Below are 9,838 nucleotides of genomic sequence, written 5' to 3' on the forward strand. Positions count from 1 at the left end.
TCCCCTCACTTTCTTGCGGTCATTACAAAACCCGAACCAAAGGTTTATGAGATGGGCATTATGTCTGCAGCCATATCACTTGGACATCCGCCACATTAAAGGCGTAGATAATGTGATGGCTGATGCTCTGTCTCGGGGATTTTGAGCCATAAGCAGTTTATTTCACTGTTAATCCTGGTCTCCTTTGCCTTCTTGTTTTCTGTCCTCCTCCTCCTCTTAAATTGCTCCTAGGTACCAGGTTGCTGAGGTGGAGATAAGGATGGTAGACGGGGGTGTTTTGGAGTTCTTTGGTTTTCAGTTTGAGCTAATTACTGCCTATTGGTAATGTATGTCTTGTATATAGATTCCAATTGGTGTAGCCTCACATTAGGGGTTACAGGGGACTTATGAAAAAAAAATGTTTGGGATGGTAAATGTATTTAAAATAATTATTTGTACAGTTTCTATTCGTTTTGTTTGGGATTTAGGTGGTACCCAGTTTTTTTTAAGGGGGGGGATGCCCAACAGCCTGGGCTGTTACAACATACACATACAGTATACATACACATAGAGTACACATACACATACAGTACACAATCATACACATGCCTCCTGTACCATGAAGACGTACACATACATACACATGTGACACAGTCTGGTGAAAAGGGTAAATCATTCATATATATATATATATATATATTTATTTATTTTTCAAAAAAGTGTGGCCAAACAACGACAACTGTGGCCAAAAAACGTATTTTGATGGAATGGAAATCCCCCTCTTCACCCTCTTTCCAATTGTGGTTGACGGAAATTATCTGTTATACGGATGGAGAGACTCAGGGCACTAAGGACCAACTCAATTCAAAAAATGTCTAAGTATTTGGGACCTGTTTCTAGCCTACCTCGATGAGGTTAGGGGCAGCAGGTGACTTGACCTCTTACACAACATTTCCTAGAAGCACATGAGCATCCTATCCAGCTGGTAGCACGATATTATATTACGAAACTGTAATATTGAGTGTTGTTGCGTCTTGTTTATTTTTCGTTTGTTTTTTGTTTGTTTTGTTTTCTCCCCTGTATCTGAGCCTGTTTGTCTTGTTCTGTTTCAAGAAAACTTGAAAATAAAATATTGGGGGGGAAAAAGTGTTTAGTTGTTGAAGAACGCACATTCTCTGAATGTTGCTTTTAGGAGTACCAACATTCAAATAAGCATATTTTCTTCAACTATTTTCAGATTTCAGTGTATGGCATCATTTGAAAGCTTACAATCTGCACAACACCAGTCCCTGTCACAGACATTACCCACACAAGCTCAAGTAGCATGCTGACACAAGACATTAACCAACATACACAAACAGTGGCTAACTACTGAGCATACCACAGGCTAGTGGACCATGTAGTCCTCACGTATCTACAGCGGGATCTACAGGGCCGGTGTGGAAGGTCTGCTGAACGTATGAGGCAAGGATCACATGGAAAACCTGTGTCAGTTAGTAGTCAGCAGAGGTATAAAATAACAAAGTACAAATGAAGAGTTAATTTGCAAAAACAGGTAAACGCCATTCTTAAAATGAATAACACCTGTTTGATACTCCCTGGACTGCACATACAAAACAATATTGAGGTGATTTATGTGAAAATTATCATATGAATCTGTTTTAGTTATGATTGATAATTAAATTTACCAAAAATAAATAAATTACAGTATAAAATTAACTCTTCAAATATGGATTTTTACTTTTAAAGTATTTTTTAGAAAGCTATACTTTTACTCTTACTGGAATTATTCACATAATATTCTACTTCACTACTTTGAAATGTGCACTGAGTAAATGAGTAAATTCTGATTTTTGTGTTGCAGACCACACTATGAAAACAGCAGGGTAGCATTGAGGCCATTTACACCTGGCATTAACATGTGTTTTCTGTCACCAGATTGCAATCAGATTGTGCTTGACCACTTGAAAGTACAGGTGTAAACGCCCCCAAGACACATTGAAAACGGATTGCAATCTGATCGGCCAAACCACCTCTGTACACATTGAACACAAGTGTAAATGCAATGTGTCCTCTCAATCTGCATACAGCAACTTTATGCGGATTGAGAGGACACCCATTTCTGCCATCAGATTGCAATCAAGATGGCAGAAAACGCGTGTTAACACATTGAGTGCCAAGGACGTCTGTGGACGTCCTAAAAAAAAGTAACGAGAAGTGCCAAGGACGTCTGTGGACGTCCTAAAATCTTAATTCATATTATTCCATAATTCTGCTGTTTAAGGTCGTACCCAGCCAGTGAGCATGAATCCCTTCAAGGGATCACACGGCGCCACCTTAAAAATCTACACGCAGCTGCGCCACCCTAAAACCTTGGCGCTCAGATCCTTTACTTTGTGCAGGAGAAAGCCGTGAGAAACCGATGCATGCTGCAGCCAGAGTCATATAGATTGCTCTGTCTGCAGCTGACAGTTGGCTGCGATCCGCGCCCACAACTGAGCTCCTCTGCCTCTGTCTATCTGTCTGCATATAGTTTCTCCACACGATTACCCGCCAGAAAGGCAGCACCCGACGCCGAACGGCCAAACCTTTTCCTGCAGTCCCGTTTGCCATTTCCTTGTCGCGCTGGGATCCGCCCGGGAGCCGCTGTCAGCCGCCCGGCGCAAAAACGGAGGCTGCGAAAATAGACTGTGTGCGTGTGGGGAGGAGTTTGCAGCTCAGGGGGGGAGAGGGGGGTGGGGCACGCAGGCTGCACAGAACTACACCACGTCACTACATCAGAAAATATTAGCTAGAGTCAGTGAATGTGCTTGAAATTAGAGTGCAAAAAGTATTCATAAAAGTGACTTTATCTTGAAAAGTAAAAAAAGACAGCAGAAAACCCTTGAAAGTGCTCTTCTTTCAGAGGCTGTCATTTCATAATGGAACTGTCTAGAAACAAAATTTCTTCTTTGAAAGAAGCAGGAGTGTCCAATGTTTCATTAGAGTCCAGCCCTGTCCATATAGCCCTAATAGAAAAAATTCTATAGCTGTTTTCAACTGAATGGAAGTGAATCTGGCACAGGCTCCAGACAATTTTACTGAAGCGCTGTGGCACTCAATGTGTTAATGGGGGCGGCTGTGGCTCAGGAGGTAGAGCAGGTCATCCACTAATCAGAAGGTTGGTGGTTCCCCCCGGCTCCTCCAGTCCGCATGTCGAAGTGTCCTTGGGCAAGACACTTGACCCCAAATTGCTCCAGATGGCTTTGCCAGCACCCTGCGTGGCAGCTGGCCGCCTTCAGTGTGTGAATGGGTGAATGTAGGCACATTGTAAAGTGCTTTGGATAAAAGCGCTATATAAATGCAGTCCATTTACCATTTAACGCCAGGTGTAAATGGAATCAGGCTAATGTGGTCAAGTACAATCTGATTGCAATCTGATGGCAGAAAACCCATGTTAATGCCAGGTGTAAATGGCCTAACGCAACGTTCAATTTGGGGACAAGTGTGCTCGGTTCCTCTCCCGGGTCCCCAGTGTGAAAGCACCCTTAATTTTCCCTAAAGTAACAATACTTGTAGGCTACTTGAGTGTAGGTTTTGTCAGTAGCCTACTCTCTCCACCTCTGGCAGTCAGTCAGTTATTAACCTTAAACCCACATAGTACAGTATATATCATACTGTAATACAATACAGACATGTCACCAGTAGCAGGTTGTCATCTGCTAGTGTCCTACAGCAGAATAAACAACATGGCTGCTATCCATGGCCTTGGCTGTTATACAAGCTAACTGATGCCTTTCATTATAGCTGTCTATACACCGTAATAAAAAATAACTTATTTTTAGTCGAATGGTACTTGCTTGTCTTTGTGGTGGGATGGTTTTATAATCCAAGCCATTCGAAATATATTGTCATTTAAAAAAACAAAAGGCATTGTATTTATTATCTAACAACTGTTTTCATCTAGCAAAGTCGACTCTCTGGAGATGCAGAAAATCTGACGGCTGCATTAAATTCAACATTTCTCATCCAGTGGGATGGAGAGAGATGTCATAATAAAGGAATATACCAAGTTTCTGTTAAGATTCTCCTCTTGGTCTAGCGTGATATCAACTTGTTACAGTCGATTTCCTTCTTACTCGGCGTAATGGCCGTTTTCAAAGGTTGGGACGCAGGCAACTCTTGGTCAACTATTAGTATGGCATTATGTCATATGGCAATTATGGCATGGACACACCAGAGGCGTTCACTGTGGGTTCAAATTCAAAACACAGATTTCCAGATAGTTTCTGTGACTACAAATTCCAGAAGTTAAAATCTATTTTATGTGTCATAATATTTTAATCCTGATTTAAACTGAACTGAATATCTGTGCAAGTGTGTACTTAGTAGTATCTATGCTATGTATGCACTGCTGTTTTGTGTTGTGAGTCGTGACTCCCAAAAAACACTTGGGTCGTGTTTTGATGCATGTTCTCGTCGGCTCGCATTGGGTCATCTGATCACTTTTTCATGACTTTACAACAGCCTTGACTATAACCAGATATAATGGACTATACTATAGTAGTGATCCTCACTACTTTCTCCATGAGAGCCACACTAGCAGGTCAAAGTCAAGAGGAGAGCTACTTTTACCGCAAAACCACACAGTAAGCGTTTGATTTAGTTTTTAGTTTATTAAATGATAAAACCAATGATAAAAAATTTAGAACCAATGATAAAAATGTTAGAAACAATTATAAAAATCATAAAAACATTCAGACCGACTTTATATATATTTTATATATATATATATATATATATATAAACGATATAAAAAATGATAAAAGTGATGAAAACATTCACACCGACTTGATTAAAATATATATAATGCAAACATTCTGATGTTGTCTGTCTCTCTCTGGGATGCAGCTCCAAACCTCCAGACAGCTGCTTTGCTTATCGTTAAAACTCCGACGCTGGTACGCTGGTGACTTGATTGTTGCAGCTTGCGCATTTCTTGTTAACGACGAGGAAATGCCAGCTGCAACAATACGCCGTGTCACACCTGAAGCGCTCTGTTTCTGCGTCCCTGCCACAACTGACCCAATCCCTCCACGAGGCATTGGCTTGTTTGCAGTGTTTCCAGATACCGGTATATGGTGAGTTTCAACCCCCATTTGGTGCTCCAAAGGGCCACAAACCTGGCAACCATGCAGTTTGTTTGACACCCCAGTGAGGGAATGGTTTTGACATGATTGTATTATTTCTATCAGCTGCGAGCCGCCAATGAAAGAGTCTCGAGCCGCCATCGTCTCGCGAGCCGCGCAAAGAGGATCTACGGACTATAGAGACAGCTCATTCCAGACTCCGCCAATAGTATGAAAAGGTACTCTTCCGGTCTCCTAAATGGGCGCACGGTCACCTCTCCCCTTGAAGTGTGGTGCTGAGCTAGCAAGCTAACTTGAAGTGTGGTGCTGAGCTAGCAAGCTAACTTGAAGTGTGGTGCTGAGCTAGCAACCTAACTTGAAGTGTGGTGCTGAGCTAGCAAGCTAACTTGAAGTGGCAAGGGGGGCACGGTGGCTCAGTGGTAGAGCTGTCGCCTCACAGTCAGAAGGTCCTGAGTTCGATTCTCGCCTGGGACACTGTGGGCGCTGTGGTTGTGTTCCCCCCCATATCTTCAGTGCCCACTGCCCAGGTGGGGTATCTCGTCGTAAGGGCCTTTCTCTCTGTGTGGAGTTTGCATGTTCTCCCCGTGCTCCCCCAGGGGGTTCCTCCGTATATAACCCCCCACTAAAAACATGCAGAAGATCAGATCGTCATCGTCATCCGACCAGTGACGACAACATCCGAAGTTGGTCCCCGGGCGCTGTACGAGAAAGCGACCACTGCTCCTGGCCTGCCCCCCGGAGGAAAGGACATGCCTGGATGGGTTAAATGCAGAGGACACTTTTCACCGGCCACCGTCAGCATGAGTGTGTTGTGGCCGCATGCATGTGTTGTGGTGTTCGTGTGACAATAAAAGACGGGGCTTGTCCCGTTACGAGAGAGTGTGGTGCTGAGCTAGCAAGCTAACTTGAAGTGTGGTGCTGAGCTAGCAAGCTAACTTGAAGTGTGGTGCTGAGCTAGCAAGCTAACTTGAAGTGTGGTGCTGAGCTAGCAAGTTAGCAAGCTAACTTGAGCGCGAGTTCCAAAAACTGAATAAACACCACACATATACCGTAAATTCCGGACTATAAGCCGTGGCTTTTTTCCCGTTTTTTGGCCTTTTTTGGCCCCTGCGGCTTATATAACGGTGCGGCTTATCTATGGATTTTTTCCAAAAAAAAAAAAAAAAAAAAAAAAAATCTCTCTTTTTTAGCACTCTTTCTAACTATAAATCCACTTCTGTTTTAATTTCCTCTCTTGCCCTCTTTTCACCACACCGCGGACACTGTGTGCACTGTAAAAAACAACACAGGTGGTGTTGTGTTATGTTGTTTTGTTGAAATGTTAATAAATGGGAGCTTCCTCAAACAGCCATCTCTTTCCCGACAATCCCCTCTGTGCACGAACCCTTACATATGGTAATTAAACATTAAAACACAAAAAAAAAAAAAAAAAAAAAAAAAAAAAAAAAAAAAAACATTAAAACACCCGCGGCTTATAGTCCGGTGCGGCTTATATATGTAAAAAACAGTCAACTTTGCAGGTGCGGCTTATACTCCGGTGCGGCTTATAGTGCGGAATTTACGGTAAACACAAAGCTGCCTTGTTAGCTCAATCTAGCTGGAACAAAGATATCCGCTGGAGAAAAAAAATCCCAACAGATTTAGCTATCTGCGAACTTCACATGTAGATTTAGCTAATCGCTTCATGCTAACGTTGGCTCCTGTTGCCAAATCTCGCGAGTTTGTTGCTGAGACAGAGACAATTTCTCCAACAAAGTACATTTTCTCCTGATTTGCCTGAATCATCTGTCAGAATGTTCAGAAGATATGTGGCTTGTGGGAAATGGGCTCAATATTTACTTTGGTGATTATGAGGCAAAATAATCTCTCCATACTGTAATTGGAGGTGGTGGTGCACATATGCTCAACTGCCAGTTGAGCAGGCGAAGCCGCACAGCGGCCGAGCTGCGGACGAGGCTGGGCATCAGCCAAGCCGCACATGCGAGCCCACGCAGCGGGAGAGGCCGGGCGAGCCCCAGGCCCCAGCGATGTCATCGCCGTCATCGGAATCACGTGGTTGCAAACAAGCTATTGACTCAGGACCAGCTGCTAGTCTCCCAAGGGGGCGTGGGAGTGGTGAAACCCATGTGACACTAGGGCTGCACAATTAATCGTATTTTCATCGTCATCGCAATATGAACGCTCAATATTAATAAACACATCGCAAAGACTGCCTGAAACGCAATGAATAACAAAAGCGGTTTTATTTACATGCATTCCCACTCAGCATCTGATCATTTTGTCTTGTGTTGTAAATCCAGCGTACACCTTTCCCTTGCAACAGTGCGCTCCGCCCCTCTGACAAAGCCCAAACACGCTGTGTGTAGTTTCAGCTAGAGTCAGTGTGTATTTCATTTCTTTATTCAGTGGGCATAGGCTATTCAATGTTTGGGGTCTATGTTAGCATTATTAAAGCAGAAAGACATAGGAACTGTAGCCTATAGCTAATATGCATACTTTAATATTTGTTTATTTATCGCAAGTCATATCGTCATCGTTATATTGAACAATGTTATCGCACATCGCAGATTTTCCTCATATCGTGCAGGCCTATGTGACACAGCTACAGGAATCGACTGGCAGTGGAGCTGTCTCTATAGTGTAAGGCACACCATTTGGAAACACTGGTGTAAAGTCTCTGCCATAGCCTAACCCTAACGATAACGTTGGTGACCCCAACCACCTACTGTGCGGTGAAATTGTGTTTTTAGTGAGCCCTGTTTTGTGTGGGGTATTTCAGAAGTTGAGTTACGGTAATTTAGTTTTTGACCCAGTCAGCTCCTTCTGCTGGACTGAATAGAGCTGCTGGCGTAAATCTAACACTTCCTCTCGGCCTGCTGCGGAGTTGTGGACAGCTGCCATGGTGCTAGAGAGGCAGACTAGCACACACTCTGACTGTGACAGCCACATTGAAATACTGTCAATACGATAGGATAATACATTATTATTAATTCAATTCAATTCAATTCAACTTTATTTAAAGTGTAAAATCACCATGAGACATGGTCTCGAAACACTTTACAATCAAGGCATCACACTGCAGAAAATACAAATACAAACAATACTATATACATTATATGGGCTAGGACATAGGGGTGATTCATGGTGCAAGAAGTAGAAAACGAATAAGAAGGTCATAGTACAAAAAATAAAAATAATTACAGAAGTCAAGAAGTGCCATATGTTTCGGAGAATAAATGGGTTTTTAATCTGGTCTTAAAAACATCAATGGAGCCCGCATCCCTAACTGATTGGGGAAGTTGGTTCCAGAGATGGGGAGCACGGTAGGAAAATGCTCTACTACCTACTGTTTTTTTTATTAATTCTCGGGACGGTGAGGTAGTTACCTACCTGTGAGCGGAGGGTGCGGGTGGGAATATAGGGGATGAGTAGTTCCGATTCCGATAAATAAAGCGGTGCGAGCCCATGCAAAGATTTATATGCTAATAAAAGCACTTTAAAATCTGCTCTGGCCTGGATTGGGAGCCAGTGGAGAGCGATTAAAACCGGAGTTACATGATCAAACTTCCGAGTTTTTGCAAGTAGTCTGGCCGCCGTGTTTTGTACGAGCTGTAGATTTTTAATGGCCTGAGTTGGCAGGCCAGAAAACAGTACATTACAGTAATCGAGTCGTGATGTGACAAAGGCATGAATTAAAATTTCTGCGTCTGGTGAAGTTAAAAGGGGGCGGATCTTAGCTATGTTGCGTAGGCGAAAAAATGCAGTTTTGGTTATTGTTCTAATGTGGGCGTTAAAAGAAAGTGCTGGGTCAAAGGTCACGCCAAGGTTTTTCAGGGTTGAAGTCGGGGTGATGGTGCAGCTGTCAATGGTCAGGCTAAGGTCAGCGAGGAGTGGGAGTTGGGCTTTTGGGCCGATGATGAGGAGCTCGGTTTTATTGGCATTAAGGTGTAGGAAATTGTGAGACATCCAGTCAGTAACAGCAGCTAAGCAGGAGTTGAGGTTTGTGAGTTTAGAACGATCGTTGGGTGTGATGGGAATGTAGATTTGTGTGTCGTCGGCATAACAGTGAAAATTGATGTTGAAACGGCGGAAGATGTCACCTAGGGGCAGTAGGTAGACACCGAAGAATAGTGGACCCAGGATGGATCCCTGTGGTACACCAAACAGTACGGGGGAGAATGATGATATGACGTTTTTGTATGAAACACAGTGCGTTCTGTCAGACAGATAGGATTTGATCCACGCGAGTGCCGTTCCACGGATGCCCACATAGTGGCATAGGCGGTCTAGCAGGATGTTGTGGTCAATAGTGTCGAAGGCGGCACTTAAGTCTAGCAGGATGAGGAGTGAGGAGGAATTGTTATCAGATACCATGAGAAGGTCGTTGGTGACTTTAGTAAGTGCAGTCTCGGTGCTGTGAAGTGATCTGAAACCGGATTGAAAAGGATCGAGGAGGCTATTGTTTGTGAGATGATCGATTAATTGGGTTGAGACTATTTTCTCGAGGGCTTTGGAGAGGAATGGGAGGTTAGAGATGGGTCTGAAGTTGTTTAAGATTTCGGGGTCCAGGTTTGTTTTTTTGAGTAATGGTCTGATAACGGCTGTTTTGAAAGAAGTGGGCACAGCGCCGGATAGCAGAGACTTATTAAAGATGGTGAGTATGGTAGTGCCTAATGTTGGGAAAAGTAGTTTAATTAGTTTTGCAGGAAGAGGGTCGAATAAGCAGATTG

This window comes from Poromitra crassiceps (assembly GCF_964638095.1).
Source record: "Poromitra crassiceps genome assembly, chromosome: 2".
Classification (NCBI taxonomy): domain Eukaryota; kingdom Metazoa; phylum Chordata; class Actinopteri; order Beryciformes; family Melamphaidae; genus Poromitra; species Poromitra crassiceps.